General features: G+C 39.5%; 1 protein-coding gene across 4 annotated transcripts in view; it reads left to right on the forward strand.

Annotated features, from left to right (window-relative positions):
• Positions 1–753: 753 nt before the first annotated feature.
• The window catches only part of LOC131128695 (multivesicular body subunit 12B), a 62,052-nt gene continuing 43,185 nt past the window's right edge, over positions 754–19,620 (forward strand). Inside the window, exons 1-2 of one of the 4 annotated variants that reach the window (XM_078789318.1) lie at positions 754–770; positions 18,493–18,591. The gene's annotated coding sequence lies outside the window, so the exon portion shown is untranslated. Of the gene's footprint in view, positions 771–18,492; positions 18,592–18,669; positions 18,710–19,620 lie in introns of those variants that run through there. The other 3 variants (XM_078789320.1, XM_078789321.1, XM_078789319.1) reach the window with 3 other exon arrangements.

The raw sequence follows: 19,620 nt of genomic DNA on the forward strand, positions 1-19,620 counted from the left end.
AATGGTTGTTTGTCTATATGTGCCCTGTGATTGGCTGGCGACCAGTCCAAGATGTACCCCGCCTCTCGCCTAAAGACAGCTGGGATAGGCTCCAGCATTCCCCGCAACCCTCGTGAGGAAAAGCGGTAAAAAATGAATGAATGAATGAATGAATGGTTTCCTGTCTGCAACCTGGCTATGTGTCTTTGCCCTCCCGTTTTCCCCAGTAACCTACTGTATTATGATCTTCTTTCCCATCACCTTCTTGCTTATATACTTTCTCATAAATTTCACATATTTGAACTCTCGGAAAAAGAAAAAAAATCCACTACAGCCCTGCAAGTGACAGTGGTGATGGTACACATGCTTGAGTTGCAATCTGTGAGGTCAGTGGTGCCACTCACTGGCAGTTGGTAATCAGGTCTTTTTTCGTCCAGCATAGGGGGTGGGGGGTATTTCTCTTATGTTCTTATTTTCAAATGCAAATGTTGACAGGTATGGCTCACTGCCAATGTAAGCATTTATATGTATTTACTATTACATTTAACTGCCACTGCACCACACATCATCTTCCTTCTTCTCATCTTCAATCTAACCTCCATCCTGCCGGCCCCTTTGCCACCCGTACATCCATCAGAGCGCTGTCATGGTGGAAGGGCTTTGATGCTCCTTCCTGATGCGGCCATCAAGGCCCTCTATCTAACACAAGCCGACACATCATAATAACAGTAAGAGGTCTTTCCTGTCCACTGTCATGCTTGGAGAGATTAGTTCCCCTCCACAAAACCCAGGTAATTTGCTTTTGCTGAAGCACATTTGTCGACGCTATTCTTTCAGGTTAACTAGTTCACGAGAGGAGATGAGACACTTGCTGCAGCGTTTGTTCCTTTTATGGCGTTATTCCTCCCAGCGACTTGAAATATGCACCAAAACAGCCAATGTCACACATGCAGGTGTCTGCATAGTGAAAAAGTTGCAGCAGTCATTTGACATACATCAGTGTTATCTGACATTCATTCATTTAATGCCTGAATGTTAAACAGTGAAGATGCATGATGTGATGTGTGTTTATGCATGGTCATATTAGATCACTCAAATTGAGAATGACCACTGAGGGACAAGTCAGTGAGGCATACTTGTTTTATGAGTGTCATTATTTTGGAGGTGGTTGTTATAAAGGCATGGGTTTAAATATGTCAATGCCTCACTGGAATATTACTGGTAATCTGTCATTACTTTGACATCAAGTCAAATTTGATGTTTGGGAAATATTTTTCAGAGGAAGGCAAATGTTGAGATTAATTTCTTGATGCTCGACAGGAAAACAAAAAAAGTTACTCTCCGTTGGTCTAATATCTATTTCATGTTTTTTTATTAATCACCCAGGGAAGCTCTAAATCCCCTGTGTGTGAATGGGTTGTGCTCTGTGTCTTCACACATTTGCAGCATGATCATATTTCATAAACGCTGCATTTGAATTTTTATGTACAGAGTATGCAATATTCATGATAAACTGAATATGCAAATAGGTAACCTTTATTTATGGGTCCCTGCCAGATTCGTACTCTTAAGTATTTCTTTCGACGATAAGATGGATAGACAAAAATGTTAGTTAGGGGAATACTTGGGTGGCGGCAGAATGATTGATAATTAGCAGCTCAATATATGCCGACTGAAGGTCATAATTATATTTTTTCTCTGACAGCTTTTTTTCCATGTTGATACATCAAGTAATCCTATTTGTAATTCTAAACAATGCTAAAAAATAGTTCCAATAATTTATTTTTATGGTGCTTGCTGATTTGTTGGGACTCCTGCACTAAGCTTGAAATAGCTGCAAATACATTAGCATGGGTGAATCACCAAGCAAAGAATAGTCAAGTTTGAATCTTATAGTCACACATTTAATCCCACTACTGCATTCCATTATATTTCAAGCCAAGTGCCTCAAATTACCTGTCTCGTCTTGAAGGAGCCCCTTTCCCTGATGTTTAGAGAGTGGTTAACATGCCAGAGAAGCTCCAAATACACTTTTATATCCACTTATGTAAATCCATTGTTCTTTGAACATTTCCACATACAAACCAATATTGTGCTTTTCTAAGAGGTCTAAGACCTCAATTACATCAAATGCAGTTTGTCCTGCTTCTGGGCTGCCAGATGAAGGCCTCGTACAACTGTGTCAATGCTACCCCCTTGTGACCGCAGTGCAGCAGGAGAATTTCAAACCAAACAGCGTTCTTTCACTCCTCAGAATACCAAAGACATGGTCCACATTCATTCATGTAATGCACAAAAGCAATAGGCACACACTTAGCTTGCATTTACAGCCAAAATTACTCAACATGCTTATAAGTATTGTTGTGAAAATCAGCACGGTCTATGTCTTGTTTTGAAGGGCACTTGTCAAATCTTGTCAGTGTGGTTTCAACTGGGAATAATTAAGACTAAAATAAAAGTTTGACACATTCTTTGTGGAAATGTGTCATCACAACACCTATTGCATGTGTAGTTCCCAGATCTGTTTCATTAAAACCAAAGATGTCTACAAAGTTGCGAGGCTGACATGCAGACAGATATGCATGTCAAAGTCTTAAGAGAGAATATTTTGGAAGGTATAGCTCTTGCTGTTCCAGCCTTGGCAAGAAGCAAGCATGAAGTCTTTTTTTTATTGTATGGACTTGAAAAGAAATAATTACACACAGCGATGTATTATTCTGCAAAGCTGCATGGCTCACTTGTCACATGTGGCAGAAAGAAAAAAGGGTTGCATTCTCTGAAGTGCAGTTTGCCATAAGCTGCCACTTTTTATTTCTCAAGTTTGTTCTACTTTCAAAGGCACGGTTCAACATTGGCAAGTTGGCTCACAAGTTTTATTTCCTTTCTTCCTTTGATATTTATATTTAATTTGCTTAAACAAAAAGAAAGAAAGAAAGAAAACTTAGAACAATTATTATTAGCTCTAGGAAGAAAATACCTGAATGCCTCACTATGATATTTCTCATCAGTCTGTTAATAAAGCAGTCACCATAATTAAAATATTACAAATATGATAACTAATTCTATATCATTGTTTGGTAATGGTATAGTTTATTTTGAGCATGCACAACAATTTGCAGAGCATCGCATTACATTTACATTTGCACAATTATATGTACAATTATTTTTAATTATATAAAATTATAATATGACTATTAATACCAATATTCTTTACCCATCCATCCATCCATTTTCTATGCCGCTTGTTTTCACTAGCTGACTTCAGGTGAGAGGCAGTGTACAACCTGCACTGGTCGCCAGCCAATCACAGGGCACATATAGACAAACAACCATTCACACTCACATTCATACCTATGGACAATTTGGAGTCGCCAATTAATCTAGCATGATTTTGGAATGTGGGAGGAAACCGGAGTACCTGCAGCCCTATCACCCAAATTCACTTCTCTTCACACACACTCTTGAGCACTATTCAACTGGGCGTGGCACTGCCTGTTAACCGTAAAGCAGGGTCAACTATTAGCATTTAGCTTTCTTGCTGTAACTCCACAGCACCATAAGCTAACCTACAAAACAGCAGCAATGTCTACACAAAATAGGAGTAAATGTTAATATATGAAATATTTTCGTAGTTAGAACATAGAAAACCTGCTTATGACTTTCTAAATATGTGTTTTAACATTATTATATCTCTGTAGACATGAAATATCACTCCTGTAGTCACCTTTACACACCTATTATTCATTTTCACAACATTTAAGCCTGCTTTTTGCTTTCCGCATCCACGAGGCCCATGAAGTAAATTATGTCATCCTCGCACCCACGCCAACTCAAGCGGAACTTTTCATGCGGAAAATTCCGCTAGCTTACAAGCCAGTGAGCTAACCAGTTAGCCTCAAACTGATTTCTTCTAAACTTAAGAAAGGAGAAAAGTGGGGAAGAAAGACTTACCACGTTTACACGGAATGGTAGGAGAACTTTATGTCATTATGGCTGACAAGGTGATAATGAAATGTGACATTACTGTTGCCTAGTGATCATATCACTTGTATTTAAATATGTTTTGACTAATAATAGGCCATAGTCTATCACAAAACAGTGATGATTTATTAATGAATTAATTTCTGAAAATGCCTTATAGCGTGGGAGCTATAATCGAACCACAACATTGTGAGGGACAACTGTGTTACTATTATTATTAATTATATGAAAAATCTCATTATTCAGAATTTCCATGTAACACTTGATAAATATTAACACTTAAACTAGTAAACTGCCATTGATGTCATATAGAATAGAAATATACACAAAGATACAAATGTGAGAGAGGTCATATAGTCAGTTGTTGGTCATAATTCAGATTAGGATACATTAGGGGGCCACACTGTGTTGACATCTCACACGGCCCCCTAGGTGAGGGCATGCCATTCACAGAACCTGTGCCCTCTTATTGACATTTGACATTGACTTTCCTTCATCACATCAGTGAGCCTAAACCATTTCGTCCAGAGTGACCATCACCCCGGGACAGGTTGATTTGTTGCTACTGGCCTTCAGTAACGCTATAATTCCTTTTACCTGTAACCGTGTTGTCTGATCTCTTTTTAATAGTTTGGACACCCTTGATCATTTTCAAAAATCAGTGTGTTTGTCTGCTATATGATATATTTAACTAAAATGGCTGATCCAAAAAAACAGTGATTTATGAAGGAAAATCTTGAAAATTACCAGGGGTGCCCAAAATTTTTCATACCACTGTGACCGTCAGTCCACATGTTATCATGTGACCTAATAGCATATTGCATCATCTTATATATGACATTTAATCACTTCAGGCACCTCAAGCTGCAGTCGACACACAAACATGACCAAAATATGTACTGTTTATAGATGTATTTGTCTGCACCCGCCCAATAAAACTATCCTTTGCATTTCCATCTTCTGAACCCAAGTCCCAGTGGGAGTAGCCGGTTGAGAAATGTTATGCTTTCAAGCTTCAGGGAATGGCGGTGTGAGCAATGTTTAGGGGTGGAGAGAAATGGTACGTTGCCTAGGTATTGTGCTATAAAGAGAAATAGGCTCTAACCCTCCAAAAGCCTCCAAGTCTTTAAACTTTGCTTCAGAATGTGGTTAAAATTATCATAGTCATCTGTGGAGAGACTTGTTGGATCTTGACCAGTCACTTAACGTCTTTGTATCCTTTTCCTCCACATCTGTGGCATCATTTTCATGCTTCCTTTTCCTTTCCTGCCCATGTTCATTCGCTTCCCCTCCCTAAAACAAGCCGTCTGAATGGTGTGTTTTCTATTAGTCAGAAACATTTTGAAATCCCGCAAATATAAATATGAAACAAATGCTTGTGAATGTCGGGTGGACTACTTTATGATGTCCTTATGTAGGAAAAGAAGAGGTCTTAATGAAAACTGTGCCCTTCAGTGGATTGTGGATTTCATCCTCATGCCATGCGCACATGTCGGGGGGTGTTTGTGGCAGCAGACGCAGCCCCTCTCTGACCACAGTCATAAATGAATTACTATAAAAAGGGTTATCCAAGGGCTGGGTGGCTTTTATGTAATTGAACAGTGCTTAAAAGAGGTATAGGTGTTTCCATAAAACCTCAGTAAATTGTACATTATACCATTGACATGTTTCCATTGACAAGAAGAAGTGGAATGCTCATTATTGCAAAAACGATGCAATTTTTGAATGTGTGCTTGTTTCGCATATTGGGGATTCATTGATATTTATGTCAACACTGACTTTAAGTCCACTTTAAGCTCTTACAATATTGCTGTCCAAACCAGCTTTATTACGCCACCAGTTTCTCCCCAGGGTTACTTTCCTTTCCCACTTAACAAGCCAATGTAACACAAGGTTAACTAAGTGACAATCTAATAAGGTGTTGGTTGAATGCCCTAATACATGCTTGTATTAGCATGTATTAGTTACTAATTGTTACTGTGCTGGATCTACTATCAGAGCAACCGGACAAGCCATGTCAATTACAGAGCTTACATGAACAAAAAGCACATACAGGCGCTTTAACGAACATTGATTGCATGTGTCGTGTCTGGAGGAATGCCCCAACACCACCACCCACCAGTGGCAACAATATTAAATACCCCTATTTAATACCCCTGCATCTTTAGCTACAGTGTATTGTGCTCGCAGTTTGCTCCATCATACTGAAAGTTACTATAGTGAGTTACTGCATTGCTACATTAAATGATTGGGGGTGTGGGGTCCTGTCAACCTTCCCTCCTACAGTTTTCCCCAGGAAACTACTGCATATCTTGTGCGTGGTTTAGCATTTATAAAAACAATAAAAATATTTGCAGGTACTGCAGGTAATAATGGTGAGCAAAAGCAATATGAAAGGGCAATTTGAGCAGTTTCAAAGTTCCACTTTGACAGTGGGCAGTTTTTGTGTAGAAAATGAATTAACGAATTAATTACTTTCACAATAACACAACTTTCATAAAATTATTGCATCAGCAAAAACAATGTTGTCCACTGGGTGTACAGTGGAATCAGTTTTTGTACTCCTGGTTTTCGATTTTTTCAGGTCTCCTGTTTTTCTACACTGTCTTGGTTATCATCTGACCAAACACTGTGTTTAACAAACTAGACCAAGTTCAAACTACGAATCGAGTGCCCAAAGCATTGGTGACTGTACTGGTGACTCGGATAGTGCTTCTTTTCAAGATCGGACATTCTGGGCACGGAATTATGTGTGCCAGAAGGCTGTCAATGCAGCTGTTCATGTAATGTGGCTTTCAAGTGCACTATGTACTGTAACTCTTACTGTAATGCTTACAGCCTGTTTCTGTAGGGTTAAACTGATGACAGCTGCAAAATAATCCACAATAAAGCAAAATAAGTTTAAACTATAGCATAATGCAGCAGCGTTGCAGACCGTGTTGTGCCATGAAGTGCTGTCTCGCAAGAAAAAGTTGCACCAAAGTACCGACATAGTGTACATGTGGCTCTGTCCTGCCCTCCTCCCTCAGCAATTGTCGGACTCTACCAACAGGATTCTCCATAAAGGTTTCATTCATCATTTATAATTATTTGTCATTATTTTCTGCATGTCAAATTATAATTGTTCTACATCAAAGGTGTTTTTTGTAACATTTTTGAGTGTCTGGAATGGATTAATTGGATTTTTTCCCAGTTCTTGTTCAATTCAGTATAAGACAGACCCTTTGGATGAATTAATTCAACAATTCATGGAAGCAAAGCAAACAATACAAACAATTCTAAACCTTCTTGCAGAGCAAACACATTATTGTCCAACATTGCCGCACTCACAGCACTGGTTTAAACATAGTGAGCTATATATACATAAATTTAAATCAGCCCCTTTAGACAGGAACACAGGTGATCTCATTATGATAATACCACTTGCAGTGAATGTATGTAGCCTCACAGCTCATCATTAATAAAAAGGCTATCCTACCTCTGTGAACATGCAGGCAGCAGCTGTCTCTGTGTATCTGTGATATTGGGTTCTCCCACTTTCTGTAATTAGCAATGATCAAGAGGAATTATAAGCGACGGTTAGCAGCACTGGACTCCTCAATGGCCCTGATAGATGGTCAATTATAGTGATCAGGTCATGGCGTTTATTGGATTTAAAGTGGCAGTGATGGGCCCTTTTGGCCTTGTGTGGGTAATTATCACATTTCTGCATGATTTAAGATGACAGTCAACACTGAGAAAGACTTAACTCAAATTTAATCATTTTCCTATTTATGTATTTATGCAAGAGTTAACAATGGGTGGCAATACGTGGAATAACGCAACGAGGCCAGAATTATTGTGGCATCAACATAACAGAGCCATCAGATATAAATTGAGTGTGTGCGGAAAACAAATGTGTTTGAAAAAAAACTACACAGCACTTCTTATCATTTTTGCAATGCTTTTTTTCCACTTTTGGTTACATACATACATTATTGTAAGTTGCTTTATCTTATTGTCCACAGATCCACAGAAACCTGCTGCTCAGCTTTGCTGGTGCACAAGGGAATGTCTTGTTTATGTTCTTTTTTCACGCAGGAGAAAAGGTCATAGGATTATACCACAGGCCCAAGTGGAAGTCAATAAAAGCCAAGCAATGAAAACAATATCATCCATATTTTAAACAGCTGGCAACAAACAGGGGGAGGCTTACACTGGGGTGCCAATTATTCTACTGCTGGAGTTTTGCAGCAAACCACCTCAGGTGTACTTTTCAAACAGAACAATTATCTCATACAGCTTGCAACAATATGAGATTGTCAACCGAAAATGATTTCTATATCCCGGTGCCTTATGCACAAACCGCTAACTTAATACTTAAAGCTAGTGGTGAGGAGGGGGCAGATTTATTAGGATTTAAATGCAGATGTTTTTACGGATGTGTGTGTAGTTGTTTTCTGTCTGGGTTTGTTTTCCCTCCATGGACTCATTAAAGTCAGTGCGGCACCGTCTGTGCTCTATAATACTGATGTATTATTAATCATGTCTTCCCATGCAACTCCAAAAATATGTCCTTTTTAGATTTGTAAGAATGCACAGAATTTGAAACCCAGCCTGGTCCAACATGACAGGATGCTTTATTTTTCTTTGGGTTATACAATCCCAAGTGAGTAAAACAACAATGGCTATATTGTTCACTGCTGGACATTACTAGAGTTCTGGCTCAGTGTATGCCTTGTCAATGTACAGAATAGCATGTGTGTGTCTCAAAAGTTCACAAGCTCTACATGCCATTCTACAGAAAATATTGTGCAAAAACAAGAAATGTTGAAAGTCTTCATGCTCCTTCTTGTGCACTAAAACCCCTAAAATCGTCTTCTTCTGGGTCGAAACCAAACAGCCCCACAATTCCCTTGCAACATACCCTGCTCGTCTCTCTCCCTCTTCCGTTTTGTTGTGAGATCATTCCAGTCTGAGATAAAAGGCTGTTGTTTCGGTTGCATTCCACATATCATTGTTGAATGTGTCTTTTGAATGCCTTGTACTGTATTTGTATTTTAGAACATTTATAAATTTGTATGCTTGAAAATGCTTAATATGTACAAAATATTTAGCATTTGCTTAAATATACATGTGTTTAGACTAATAATAGACCACATTAAACCACTAAACAGAATGATTTATTAATAAATATATTTTTGGAAAACTTGTGAAAAGTCGTTGTGAAATTCACACCAAAAAAGTGGTGAGAGACGACTTTATTTGTGATGAAATGCCGGGATGCTGACTCTATGATTAATCATAGCTATATTCTGATAAATTGAGGATTCTGTATGATATGGTAACCTTTCTTTTAGAACAGAAATAAAATAATGACAATATGTCTAAACAGGATACAGGCTGAATGTGCTCATGGCATTTTTTGCCTCCCATTTTTGGTTTTGATTGGGTAAGATGATAATCCAAGCCAGTCCACTGACAGACTGCAACATGATTCACTTGGACAGTGACTGACTGCACATCCAATTTGTTTCAACTCCAGAGCAGCGGCTTATTATCTGAAATGCATGAGATGTCTGCATGAGAGCCGTGATCAGCTGGGGCGTGCGCCAGGGCTGCTGGGAAAGTAATCAATAAGGGATTGTCTCTTGTAGTTTAGGCCGACACATTATGACAGAGCTGAAAATTAAACAGGCAGATATTAATAATAATGAAAATACAGACTCATGAGTGAGAAGCGTGGGGGGGGGGGGGGGGTGGGGAGGTGAAACTAAGTGTATCCTATTTGGCTCTGTCTGTAAATGTGTGTGCATGGGAGGAAAAAGGTAGTCAAAGTACACCTGCACAAGAGTGTCATAGGTCCTGCTTTTAAAAATATTAAAAACAGCATATTGCTTATACTGTGGTGATGGGTTGTTCCCGAATGAAACAGCTCTTAGAACGGGATCTTTGAAGTGACAGACGGGAGCCAGTTCTTTAAAGTGAATGCAACATAGTTTTCTTCTCTGCCTTTTTCTCTTAAAGCAGCATGTGATTGTGATTGTGAATGAAATGTTTCGTTACACTGTTGGACGAGAGTTCTGGTTGCTCACACTGTTCGCAGCCAGGAGTCATTATTTTATCATTTTTGGTAAAGTAACTAGTAACTAGTGATGTGAACTGTGGGAGCTGGCTCATTGCAGTGAACAACCTTTTTTTTTGTTTTTTCAGCTCTCTTTTTTTTGTTAAATCTGCTTGTGATTGGTCAAAAACTTTGATGCCGTGTGTGTGACACTAAGGAGCTAGCCACATGGACACATTTTCAGGTCAAAACAGTGAAGTATTTTATAATTTCAGCCTTTCATTCACACCGAAATGCTGGATGCCCTGAATCTGTATTTTTTTTAAAGAGTTTCCAGAGTGGGAAAATCTGAAAAGCCGGCTTGTTGTTTTCCTGTAGACAGCCAACACTGTTTTACAAGAACGATGATGTCACAGACGCAACAAATATGGCTACACCACTCTCAATGCATTGCTGTATGCACCTTGCAATCTTAAACTTGTTTCAGAGAATACAGTGTCACAGTGACAATAGGCACGGCCGTGCATCAGTCACTGACAGTGTTTTTTTTTCCGTCGGCTTGCTTGCTGATGATACAAAGTCAGTTGGAAAACTGCTTGTAGGAGTGAAAGCGGTGTATTTGAGAAAAATACAGTCAACAGGGCCGACAGCTTATTTTTTCCGTTTTTGCCATGTTTGCATGAATCACCACCTACACACAGCTCATTAAAAATAACAAAAGAATAAAGTCTGAAGGATTACTTACACACATTATAAACACACACAATAAACAATACATGTAGTAGCAACTTCTGATCAATCTATGTCAATTTAGGATTTAAACAAATTATGTACAGATTTAACCCCCCCACCCATTTCCGGTGTATGCCCCGCCTACAGTGAGTACGGCTACCGATGCTTATCATATAGATGACTGAAAATATAGGTACAGATACAGATAGTGATGTACTCGCTCATCTCTAGTATTTATACTAGGAGGAGGCAGGTACAGAAACTAAATGACTGCGTCTTTTAGAAGAAATGGACATAAAAGGACATAAAAGGTGTGGGGAAAAGGTTGACCCCCACACCTTACCATTGATGGCTTCCCTCACTCCTCTTTGAAACCATCCTTCTCTGGCCACAATGTGTACATTTTTGTCCTCAAAAGACTGTTCTTTCTCTTTGAGATGCAGGTAGACCGCAGAGTCTTGACCTGAAGAATTAGCCCGTCTGTGTGGTGCCATGCTCAGTGGCTGTTTGCATCCCTCACTGCACAGGACAGCATACACCAGATTGTTCTTCAGGGCGTGGGGTGTCCTGTCTTTGGGATGTACCAACCTCTGTCTGAAAGATTTGAAGTATACTGGTATGTTGTGTTTGTTAAAAATCCATCTGAGTAAGCCAGGTATGACCTGAGACATACAGGATGACAATGTTATTGCATCTGCTACTCTTTTCTTCCTCATCCACATTGCTTCTGTGTTTCATTTTTACAACATTTTAGTTATTTATGAATGTACAGTGCAACCAAAAAATAAACATAATTCTTTTGAGTATTGAGTATGTCTTTACCTTTTAAAGGAATACTTTTTAAATACAGCACCTGCATTAAAAAAGTGAATAGCGATGTAACAGTACGTGCTTATACGAACACGCTGTAAGAATTAGCTACGGCAATCTTTTTCCCATGTCTGACCAAGAAACACACTACAGTGGGTAGGGGCGGGTGAGGTTACCAAACTGCATTACAGGCCATTACTGATGCAGCATCATTGATTATTTATACCCTTATAAAATGCATGTGTCCCTGGTGGAGCAGGCTCACTTGGCTCGCTTTGATAAAATGTTCCGAGTAAATCACCACAGCAGACAAACAGCACATTCACATATAGCACATGAGAGAGTTGAGTGACAAAGTCCTGTGTGAGTAATAGATGTAAAGAAAAAAGAAGACACACTGTTATATGTAAGGCCTATCACTGGATCTTATTAAACTAATAACTCTTTGCAATTCCCAGTTTTCTTTGCATGTTTCTGATGCATATGTATGGTTAGATTAATTTTGGATGTCAAAATTGAACAGTAGATCATGTCCCTCCAGGAGATTTGTTCAATGTTGTTATTTTGCATTAGTTAGCAGGGGAGCAGATGGCGGTGACTTGTGAGCTCAGGAGGAAGTCAGCACTTTTTTGAACTTTGGCGTTGTAAGTGTCTGTGCTGGAGCAGAACCTTCTCCAAACCCCACCTCATGGGAATATTCTATACCAGATATTAATAGCTACAGCTGGGGCAAGCACCTCTGAAATGAGGCACATGACAACAGGGAATAGCAAGTGCCACACTTTTCAAAGTCTCTTAATGACACTGTGGCCCCTTCAAAGCCAACTGAAAAACACATTTCAAATGCTTGGTCAACTAAAATATGTGTTTGGAATTTTGACATTACTCCCTCCAGATATGTTAGTCACAAGATATATTGCTGTTCATTAAATGCATTTTTCATCATACAGGTTAAAGGTCCAAATGCCAGCTGTCTTATATTATTGTGGGAAAAAAAAAACAGCATGAGATGTATGTAGATGACAAACGGATGCCAACGGACTTGCAAAGTGGTAAAGTAAGTCCATATTGGACACACTTCCTAGAGCATGGAATTATGAAAGAGAGGACAACATCTTGTATCATCTATCTTCTTTAAATGCTGAAGCCGTGACAAAGTGGATGGATAAATTATGATAAATGATAAGACGTGTTTAGTCAATATCTGTAGTTTTTCTTTCATCACTCTGCTGTGTTTTACCCTCACAATTTGTAGCTGGAAAGACACCCACTCATTTAAATAGCACTTGGAAGGCCAGATTGTGATCAAATTGAAGTAGGCATCGTCCATGTAAATATCAATATCTCCCTCTCTGAGATAAATTGTCAAAGTGTTGTTTTGTGAATTCATATCTTATTTACACTGTGAGAGAAAAATAGCCTTATGTCACTCAGGGTCGTGTTTCTTTTAACCCGACTTTCCAAGAAAGAGTTTGACAATGAAAATAGGGCATCCGTACCTAAAGAGGTATTTACAGGCAGTGGAATGTTCATCTTGAAATATGTTATTGCGTCCACATGATATTAAAGAGCTCTGCCACTCCATCGTTGTACGTGTAAGTGCATCAAACTGGCAATGAGCTGACTGAGATGTGCGTCAGTGTGAACAGCCCTGGGAGCTGAGAACATGACAGGAAGATGAGTGAAAAATAGCGAGCAATAGAAGACGACATTCCCTCCGAGGAGAGAGGCAGTGATAGTATCTTATAACGTGCAATGTCTTGTTACACTACACACACGGACTCACACACCATAAATCCAACTACTGAGAAGAATAGCTAAATAACAATACAGTTTTACTAATTAATTACATGACAGAAACATGATTGAAGGGTGCAGTAATGGACTGAATGGTGACAAACTTCACTAAGTGTTTCCTGGAAGTCATCAGTCACAGTGGTGTAGAAAAGCTGCAGCAACAGGTACGGTGTATTTACGGTGTGTGATTGTTCAGCAGAACACATCAACATCTGTGTGAAGTAACACACAAAAGAAGGGTATATGAATGGAAGCTATGAGTACAGGGGTGGGAAATAAGGACCAGGGGGCCATACTCCTCGAAAAAATGTTTGTAGAGTTTATTTCAAACACCATTGTTGAGGTTACTATTTATCTAATGGCAGCCAAGTTGGCATGCACATCTGGCACTGGGTACTTAGTGCAATTATTTATGATTTCCTCCAAGATTTAAAAGCTCTTCGCCGGGCCTTGTAATGCAGTAACTGATTGCACTGCTAATGTAATTAAGGGGAGATTATGATGTCCACGTGGCACACCAGATGGTGGCATTCACAGTGATGGGGGAAGGCACAACTGGCACACCACTGCACAAGGGCAGTGAGGCGCAGTCAGTCGGAGAAGTCCAGACTCCCTACCAGACGGAGGGAAGTATGCTTGTGTGCAAGAATGTGTGTGGAGTACATACATTTGTATAGGTGGGATATGGGACGATAAGCTCAGCTATCATTTTTAAGCTTGCGTGATTAGAAAAGAAAATACCAAGAAAAAGAAAAAAACATTCTGACCATCTCTAATTGCATATGCTCAAAACATGCATCATAACAATAACTCATTTTGGTGTGCAGGCCCTCAGTAGCTGACGTCTGGCAGTCCCACAACATGGTCAACATCAGGAAAGCAGTTGGTCCCAATAACATTCCTGTACGGCTGCTCAAGGAATGTGTTGGCCAACTGGCCAGGTACTAACACACAGTTTTACCATCTCGCGAGAGCAGGCCATTGCTGCAACATGTTTTAGGAGAGCTACCATAGTCTCAGTGCCAAAAAATCACTAGGCTTAATGACTATTATCCAGTAGCACCGACTACGGACGGGAGGAGCAACTTGTGGACAACCTCGTCCTCAATGTGAACAAGCCCAGACACCATCACACCACTCCACATTAACAACACTTCTGTGAAGACAGTAAGTTGCATGAAGTTCCTCCAAACAACAGCCACTACACTTCTTGTATTGGCTGAGAAGACCATGCATTTCATGCCTTCTACCGTCCTCACCACTTTCTATAAAGGAAACATCAAAAGCTTGCTGAGCAGCTGCAGCTCTATTTGGTCTTCTGGCTGCCAAGCCAAGGACTGGAAAGCTCCCCAGAGAGTGGTGAGGACAGTAGAGAAAATAATTGGGAATTTTCTCCTCCCTCCCACTTAAGGATATTGCAGACAAACACTGTGAGACCACAGCACTGATGATGTCCTGCTCTATTCAACCTGCTGGACTCTGACATGAGGTTCTGCAGTATCCAGTGTGGAACCATCAGGTTCTGCAATAGGTTCATCCCAAAAGTCCTTGGATTTCCCCCATGCGTTTTTCACTGACCGACACAAATCAGAACTTGTTTTCTATCACCGCAGGAACTGCATGGTACTGCACCCCATTTTAGTCACGTTTTTTAGCAGAGCTGTCATACAGTAACATTTTTGACTATTTTTTTATTTTTATTTTTTGACATTGGTGAAGCCCTGCAATAGGCTGGCAACCAGTCCCGGGTGTACCCTACTTATCAGCGAAATAAGCTGGGATAGGCTCCAGCATGCCAGTAACCCAGTGAGGACAAACAGTAGAAAAATGGATGGGTGAATGACAATTTTTTGAACAATATTTTTGAATTGACTAAATTATTGTGATTGTAGCTTGCAGCGATTTTGAGTTGGACTGTGTCATAATGAAAGGGAGACTTTGATATTTTGCCCCCTCTCGGGTAGCTAAATAGAGAGGCACACTAGAAGCACATTTCTAGATAAGTCACTATAGTTCTACAGTCCTGCAAACTACAACTTTATTATTCAGTAATGGACTGGACATGTGTACCTGCTACTATAGCAGGTAAGTGTCATAAATAGGATTTTCTCATTATGGTACTTTGATTCTTATTTATCATTATTAGGACTTGGATTTCAACTGTGAAATATAATTAATTGTTTTAACCAGAAAATCAGATGCATTAAGCAAAGCTATCATGTTTTAGATGTCTCAGCCAAGGCACCTATGATACCAGAATGACCTTTAATTAGAGGAGAGCATGATATCATAAAGCCTTGCAAGGTTGTATCCTTTGGGGGCACTCGGGGCAGGCTTCTTAAAACATGTTATTATAAGCTATTCAGGAGACACAGAGGTTTTTATGCGTAGACAGAAAAGAGAGGAGGAGGAGGTAAGGGTCATATCTGAAATGAGCGTTGCACATTTCTACACAGCCTATAATGGGTTCATACAGGTGACAGGGACATTGGGGGCGCAGTAGATTTCCCAAGTTGATATAGGGATATTATTACTCTGGAGGTGGTAACATAGAAATCTCCATCTTCAGTTTCTAGACGACTGTCAGCAAATTACAAAACACAGTTGATGACCTTTAAACATGAAAAGGAAACCGTCACATCATTTGTGCGCCATGTCATTCATTGAGCCTGATACAGGTCACTCACTATGGCACCCACTTCTTCCTCAACATACATGTTTATAATTTGTCTAGGGAATTTTACACTCCGATCTGCCTTAATCTGTGCTAAGGTATACATGAAATAAAATATGAACCATTAAGTCTTATGATTACCAGTTCCAATGCACAAATTCTCAAACAGCTGCTCCTCACAGAAATTCAACACCATCTTAATTTAGCTTATCATACTGAATCCTCGTAAAGTGATGTTCTGCACATTGAACACTTTGGTAGTTGCTGGCTATCTTTGTTAGTATGTGTTGATATCTTAAGACTAGGTGAGCGTTTCATCACCTTTTCTGTAATTAGCCCATTACTGTGCCAGGTGTAGGTTTTCTCAGCATTTTTTACACCTGTTTCCATGCCTGACATTTTTATGATAGCAACTTTGGGATTGCCAAATGCTTCCAAACAACGGCGTCAACACCATGATGTGAAACTATGTGCTGTGAAGTCGATGAGTGTTTGAAGCAAGTGGTATGATGAGGATGGCATCTACAGTATCTGCTAATTAACAACTGTATCAAACTTGTATTGTTAAAAGTAATGACAATAATATATATTTTTACTCTATTTGGAGAATTTTGCGCGACACAGCGGTCTAGTGGTTAGTGTGCAGACCTCACAGCTAGGAGCCATCTCTGCTAGGAGCCCTCGGCCATCTCTGTGTGGAATTTGTGGGGTTTTCTCCGGGTACTCCGGTTTCCTCCCACATTCCAAAAACATGCTAGGTTAATTGGCGACTCATAATTGTCCATAGGTATGAATGTGAGTGTGAATGGTTGTTTGTCTATATGTGCCCTGTGATTGGCTGGCGACCAGTCCAGGGTGTACCCCGCCTCTCGCCCATAGACAGCTGGGATAGGCTCCAGCACCCCCGTGACCCTCGTGAGGAAAAAGCAGTAGAAAATGAATGAATGAATAAAGAATTTTGCTGCACATTATTATTTATTTACTCCACAGATGGCCCCTGTGCCAGACTTTAGGCACCAATACCCATTAGCCAGGATTAGTCATTATTGTGACTATGTATGTGAAGATATGGGGAATTATATTGGTACAATATTTGTGGTGTCAAGCCCACTGAAGTGTACATACAAATTTACATACACCACTACTACTGTCTATGCAGTATTTGCTGCTTGTCCATTGTACAGCCCATACATTGTAATGTATTTTTTTTAACGCAAGACTTACATATTAAAATACAAAACAGCTTTTCCAGAATTATACGCATTGCCTTGTCTTTTTCATGTTAAACTTATCACAAGAACTCATACACTGAAGCAGTGTGGGGTTGTGAATAATCTGGTCATATGAGTTTGCCGCTGAGCATTTTCTCTCCCATTATAGAATAATTTCTTGTAATGAAGAATATGAGAACAGTGATCACACCCAACAACCCAATACCCAAAGAGCAGCAACACAGGACACCGCAAAACACAAGTGTCATATCTGAATAAATTACAATGATAATTACAAAATGAAATCATTTATTTAGTACGATGGGGTTACAAATGATATCATTTTAAACCGCTAAGGGTCCTTAGAAGATTTTATGTCTTGTATTTCAGCCGATGTACAACCCAATGTAATTGTGACATTACTCATAATGTTATTGTATTTTATAACAGTAATGATGTGATATTAGGGGGAGAGGTACAGTGGAACCTCTATGAATGAACAAAATCTTTTCCGGGGCTCTGGACAACCGAATATTTCGAAGCAATGTTACCTCATGGAATACCATATTTTCCACACTATAAGGCACACTTAAAAGTCTTTAATTTTCTAAAAAATATATGAGGTGCCTTATAATCCAATGTGCGTTATGTGTAGTTCAAAAATTGGAAAAAAAATTTGTTGTGCTACTTCAGTTAGCACTCCACTTGAGGAGTGTTGGACTGTTTCCCGATGACATAGGGATGTGTTACGTACGCTGGCAGCGAAAAACCAATCAAGGAAGAGTACATAATATGCATCGCACATATGCTGGCAACTACACAGAGCGTGAAGAGTTTACATAGGATTAGAGATAATGAAGAGACCTACTCATTTTTACCCAACAAAACTGCATTGTCCATAACATATACTCGTTTATAAGACTATCTGGTTCATTTGTAATGTCAGCCATTGCCTCATCGTCTGTTTCCCTTTTGTTCAGACTGCATGGGTCTGCCCATATTTGTGTTTTCAAAAAAAGTTTGTATTCCTTTCCACTGTTACCATTTATCAAAATTTCATTTGGCTGCAGAGTACAGCTAATGTACTGTACATTTGCATGCAACAGACAAAGGGAGTAACGTTCCCCCTAAGAAAAAAACAACAACATTTGCTATGAGATAATGTTATTCAAAAACAGTACAAAAAATTGCTGAAAAAAGGATTGCATAAAATCATGAATGAGTCATTTTAGCACAGAGGCAGACTGAAATGATTTTTGTATTAGTTAATGATTTCTCAGAAGACCCTGGAGGCTCTGACTTCCTGCAAGTTGGTGGCACAAAGTCCAAAGGCAGCGCTGAGGTGACAAAGAAGCTTCAAACAGGTAAACAGAAAACACACTACAGACTGCACATTTCATCTATCGAAGACACTTCATTCAATGACCTGCATGGACCTGGATCTTACAAGCTGCAAGGAAGAGGCCCATTCATTTTTATAGGGTAGTTGCTGTTTAGCTCTCACTATGAGGCTTTGAAGGAGCTAGTCACACAATATAAATAGTACAGGAATTGGACTAAATGTGGAGCTAACTAAGCAATAAGCAGAATAAGCATAATTTAGTTTCAGGCAGGTTAAACTCAAGGCTAGAATCACGAAAACTAGTTTGTTTTTTTTTATTAGTTTTTTGTTCCCCTTTATGTCCAAAAGGCTTCTTGATTTCTAAAATGATGGTGTGGAGTTTCCATATATATGTCCCCGGTGGGTGGTCACAATCAAAGACGCTAGAAATGAATAGGAGTTTACACTCAGCTTAGAGCTAGTGAATACATTGTACACTCATGTGGGCCTAACCCCGTCCACTTCTGTTGCTCACCATCATGGCCGACTTTCTGCTCCATGGTGTACTACACTCTGTTCCATTCAACATTGTGATTCATTTCGCATACTTGTCACAATAAGGTTGATGCTGTTATTGTGGCCTGATGTGGCTGCTGAATGACTGTTCTGCATAAAAGGTTGTTTGCTTGACTGGTTGCAAAACAACGTGTTAGTGGCCAGCCTTCCCCTTGAATAAGATTTTGGGGGAGAGATTATTGTTATAAGCAGACAATGGGTGATGGCACAAATCTATCGGAAGTTCGTTTTTTTTTCAGTCAAGAGATTTTTTTTGCAATGAGAAATATGAATATGAAATGTTTTTAAAGTAATGCAATGATACTGACATGTTAACATTGATAGAATGGGTGGTAACTTGGCTAACCCGTGAAACTCAATGTTTTTACTATGCGACTATGAAGAGGAAAGTGTCTGTCTGAATGTTGTGAAACTCCTGTTTCCACGCCAATGGAATAAGTCTATCGCTGATGTAATGTTGTTGCTCTTCTGGACACACAATAGTTATGACTGAGTT

The sequence above is a fragment of the Doryrhamphus excisus genome, linkage group LG3 (genome assembly GCF_037039965.1).
Source record: "Doryrhamphus excisus strain RoL-2023G ecotype Guam linkage group LG3, RoL_Dexc_Guam_v1.1, whole genome shotgun sequence".
In the NCBI taxonomy this organism is placed as follows: Eukaryota; Metazoa; Chordata; class Actinopteri; order Syngnathiformes; family Syngnathidae; genus Doryrhamphus; species Doryrhamphus excisus.